Here is a 5,220-nt window from a genome sequence, read left to right on the forward strand (position 1 = left end):
CCACACTTCAGAAACTCTGAAGTACAATCAAACTGCACGGTTCGACACCCCAGTCTGTTGCAGAGTTGGAGAGCATCGTTTATGTCTGTAATAATTATCACATTCACCTAAACACACGAAAAATTCCCGATTCGGAAACGGGAGGAAACATTTTTATATACGTTTCACCTCGGAGTGAGGGAAATGGAAATAATTCACGTTTATTGCTGAATATGAGCTGAATACAGTAACTTACACGATGTTACATTTCGCTTTCCCGTCCACATTTCTGTGCACACTCAAACCCGACAGAATATCTTTAACTGACTCCCGTTTCCAGCTCTGTCAGTTCAGAAAGCTTCTCTCAAACTTGCACATTCGGGCTTTTTCTTTTGGTCATTCGTGAAACATTGGCGTCGCTGGCCAGCATTTAATGCCCATCCCGAGTTGAGTTGCAAGCGTATTGCTGTGGCTCTGGAGTCACAAGGCGGCCAGACCAGGTAAGAACAGCAGATTTATTTCCTAAAATACACGAGTGAAGCATATAGCTTCCTCCAACAGTCGGAAATGTTTTCATGGTCATCAATGGATTCTCAATGCCAGATATTTCTTTCATTGAATTCAAATTTCGCTTCCTACCATAACCGTCCCCAATTCTGGGGTCGAGCGATAACAACACGAGGCCACCCTCTCACCTAATTCAGCTGTTACAGGACTCGAACTCATAACCTCGGCATAGCCCGCTGGCTGCATAAGTACCACGCGCTAACCGATTGCACCACTGGAGCACTGTGTTGGAATGATTTTTGTCAAAGCTCGGCACAACATCGTGGGCCGAAGGGCTTGTTCTGTGCTGTACTGTTCTATGTTCTATTATTAAAGACTTCTACAGCGTCACCTCCGTTAACAACAGTCATTGGAGGCAACATAGACGGGGAACAAACGCATCAATGATTCTCTCTTCCCCGATTCCACAATAAGTGAGACAGGGACAAACAGCAGCATTTTACCCCGCATTCTCCAATCATCCATCCGCTGCCAGCAGAAAAGCGGCGACTGCCGCTTCAGTTGGTGGGTTACCGCCCATCCGTGGGACACAAGATTCAACCCCATTCAAACCTCACAATACACCGAACACAAGGTCAGCAAAACGTTTATGGATTATATCCCGCGCACTGAACCTTCGAGTATAATTTAAACAGTATCTGAGTGAGTCACAAACAATATTCAAACCAATTTTCCAAAACGTTTCAGTAGTAAATTCCTCCATTTGATTGAAAAGCTGAGTGTTGTGAATCTGGAAATGAACACCATGGGGTTTATGTTACCCAGTGACTATTAGTCCGTCAGGTTTCCAATTCCATTTGAGTTGTATATTGAAGCGAATCTCATTTCAAAATGAGGAGAAAACAAGGAAAATATTAAATCTTGGAACAAATCCTGAGGGAAATGGGTCACAATATTTGGATGCAGGTGCAGCTGTAAATGGTGTTATTGATGATTGAGTGGAAACTATTGGACCCTTGGGCTTCTGGTGGTCAGTTCCCTTCCCTCCCGTTGAATTCCTCCCTGTGATAAGAGACATGGATTCATTTTACCTACACGTTCATAGGAAAAAGAGAATAACCAACACACTACAGAAATGCTGCGGGATCAACATAACCAAAGATACTTGGATAGAATTCTAAACGGTGCGGTCATGCTGCAGTCCTGGAACAGGTTTTGCAGAAAGAGAATTGTGGTTATTGACACCCTAGCTTAGAATATCGTTTGCAGCTATTGTCTTAGTCTCTGTGGCGCAATCGGTCAGCGCGCTCGACTGTTCACCGCAAGGTTGGTGTTTCGAAACCACCCAGCGGCGGTGATTTTATTGTTTTCTCACCATCTGCATTCATAGGCAAACAGTTGTGTGTTGGCAATAGGTCCGTCGTCGTCAATGAAAAGTAGCTCTCAAGTGTTAACGGCTGTACTGTTATCTGTTGTCACCAACATTATTTAATGACTATTGACTTCAGACATATTACATATAATATGATATACATGCTTCCATTATACCATTTAGCTTAGCAATTAGAATGGAAACATTAATTTGTGGTTGAGCATCTGCTCCAATTCCATACCCCTGCTTCCATTCATTCCTGAATAGATCATAAATCTATCCAACCCGAGCTGAAATGTGTTCAATGATGGACCATCTACAACCCTCTGGCACAGAGAATTCCCCAAATTCACTATCCTTTGAGTGAAGAAATGTCTGTTCATCGCAGTCCGAAATCATCCGCGCCTTATCCTGAGATTGTACCCCCGTGCTTTAGATTCCCGGACCAGGGAAAATAATGTCTCAGCATCCACCCTATCAAACTCATAGAATCATTGAATCCCTGCAGTTTTTCAATGTTATCTATTCTTTCTCGTTAAAGCTGTTGAGGTTTCCCAACTTTTTCTGTTCTTGATTCAGATTCCAGCATCTTCAGATTTTGCTTTTATTTTGTCTAAAATGGGGAGATGCAAACTGAACACACTATTCCAAATGTGGTCTCAATAAAACCCTGAATAACTGTAGCAAGACTTCAAACACTTCAAATCTTAACTCCGTGCTCAAGACTGGAAGGAGAGCGTGACAGTCGATAATTGGCACTGTGTACGTTCCTGCAATCAGGAACTGGATCAGGAAGATGAGATATATGTGTCTCTTTATACTATTATCTCTAAACTCCATCTCCTCTCAATGCCGTGTGTCATACATTCGCTTTCCTTGCTTTCCAGGTAAAGATCGGGTTCACCAACTCTCTGTGTCTGTATCAAGCAGCTAACTGACCCTGGGAAATGGATAACCAGAGGGAGCTGGATGAGAAGCAGCGACAGAAACAGGAAGAGAAGCGACAGGATAATGTTTCATAAATGAGTTCTGCCAGTTGCTCTCCGTGGTGAATGTCTGCCGTGTGTTACCTTGCAAGTTTCACAGAAGCCACAGTGATGAGTTTGGTGTGTTTTGGAAATTGAAAGTGCCACATGACCAGCTGCGGGACTCTTTCACCTCACGGTCGATTTCATGTTGCAGCTAACAGGTTTCGCTGTTTTCATTAGCTGAACAGTCCCTTGGGTTTGATCTAAACATGACAATTTAAAGGAGAAACTTGTTTTTGGTGAATAAAGAGTCTGAAATAAAAATGAAAGGCTCATGGATAAATTAATCTTTTAAAGAGTTTGGGCCAGCTTCCCTGGTGGTCGAGTGGTTAGGATTCGGCGCTTACATCGCCGCGGCCCGGGTTCGATTCCCAGTCAGGGAAAGTAGATTTATTGCTGCGTAAAAATCCTGCGTTCCTTCCAGGTTTGTACCAGTTCTGTGGGAATCAGGAGCAGGGAGATTTCCTCTTTTGTGTCTGAATTGGAAATGTCACATGTCAAGAACAAAAAAAAGAGAGAAATAGGATACAAAGCGCTGACGATATAGATGGTGGTGCGGGCTAAAATCTGACTGTTGATGGAGTAGATTTTATTGTTTCTACTGACACAAATACCTCGCAGGTCTGGGTCCAAATCTCGGACTCAGTGACAAGACCTATAATTGTAACTCTCTGACCTCCAGTGAAGTGGAGGCAGTTTTCACTCAGAAAGCAGTAGCTGTGAGATTAACGGCGCGGGATGGAGAAAGACTCAGTTTGAGCGGTGACGCTGCGGGAGGAATGGAGAGCTGGAGTTCACCCAGAAAAGCAGCAAAGTTGCTTCTTCTGTACAAACCTCCTTCTGTACAAACCGTGGCCCCAACCTGGGGCTGGAACCCACCGTCCATTAACGCTGATAAGTTAATGTTGATCAGCAGAATTACCACAAAATGGTTTATCACAGGTTGGTACGAACACTGCAGTAAAATTCGATGCAGTAGAATCGTAGCACGGTCGCAGAGTGGTTAGCACTGCTGCTTCACAGCTCCAGGGACCTGCGTTCGATTCCCGGCTTGGGTCACTGTCTGTGTGGAGTTTGCACATTCTCCTCGTGTCTGCGTGGGTTTCCTCCCGGTGCTCTGGTTTCCTCCCACAGTCCAAAGATGTGCGGGTTAGGTTTATTGGCCGTGTTAAAATTGCCCCTTAGTGTCCTGAGATGTGTAGGTTAGAGGGATTAGTGGGTAAAATATGTAGAGGTAGGGCCTGGGTCGGATTGTGGTCGGTGCAGACGCGATGGGCCGAATGGCCTCTTTCTGTACTGTAGGGTTTCTATGATTCTATGAAAAGGACGGCAGGATGACACAGTGGTTAGCAATGATGCCTCACAGCGCCAGTGGCTCAGATTAAATTTCTCGGGTCACTCTGTGCGGAATTTACACCTTCTCCCCGTGTCAGCGTGGGATTGCTCCGGTTTCTTTTCCAAACATGTGTGATTTCGGTTGCTTGGCCATGCTAAATTGACCCGCCTGTCAGCGGGATTATCAGGGTAAATATGTGGGTTTCCAGGAATAGGGCGTGGGTGGGATTGTTGTCGGTGTGGACTCGATGGGCCGAACGGCCTCCTTCTGTACTATAGGGATTCTACGAGAATATATCATCATTCATTTTGACTGGAGGAACCAAAAGAGGCAATGCAAATATAAATTCTTGTAATTGACGGGCTTGTGGAATGCGACAGATTTTTTCTCTGTGCTGTTGAAACTGGCACCAATATCACTCCTGTTTTCCAGCAGGAAGTAATTCCAACTCCACTTAAATCATGTGCTGCGAGAAAACAATAAATCTTAATTTTCTGACCAGGAATCGAACCGCTGCAGTGAAAGCGCCAAATCCTAACCACGAGATCATCAAGGAAACTGCCTGCGAGTATTCTAATCTAATCTTTCCATGCTAACTTGGCCTTTTTATTCCTATTCCAGCATTTTTTTGTACACCAGGGACAAGTCTGTCTGACAAGTGCCTCTTGAAAAAACACATTTACTGCGGATGCTGGAACCTAAAACAAGAACAGAAAATGCTGGAAAATCTCAACAGGTCTGAAAGCAACTGTGAAGGGAGAATAGAGCTAACGTTCAAAATCTGGATGACCCATCGTCAGAGCTGAAGACAAAGAAATTTGGATGAGATTTATACTGTAATAGTGAGGGATATGGGTGTGGGGTGGGTGACAAAGGTGTTACATATAAATTAAGAAAAAGGGAATTTTAATGGTCGTGATCATGGCTGAGAAGGGAGCTGCTGGCTGCCCATTAAGAGATCAGAATATGTAAATGGCAGAACAAAGGAAATGTAAGAG

The 5,220-nt window shown here is 44.2% G+C and overlaps 1 non-coding gene across 1 annotated transcript; it reads left to right on the forward strand.

Moving 5' to 3' along the window:
* Window positions 1-3,197: 3,197 nt before the first annotated feature.
* trnav-uac (transfer RNA valine (anticodon UAC)) lies at window positions 3,198-3,269 on the forward strand. The gene has a single exon. It is a non-coding gene; the product is annotated as a tRNA-Val (tRNA).
* The last annotated feature ends 1,951 nt before the right edge of the window (window positions 3,270-5,220 follow it).

This window comes from Mustelus asterias, unplaced genomic scaffold (genome assembly GCF_964213995.1).
Source record: "Mustelus asterias unplaced genomic scaffold, sMusAst1.hap1.1 HAP1_SCAFFOLD_43, whole genome shotgun sequence".
NCBI classification, from domain to species: Eukaryota; Metazoa; Chordata; class Chondrichthyes; order Carcharhiniformes; family Triakidae; genus Mustelus; species Mustelus asterias.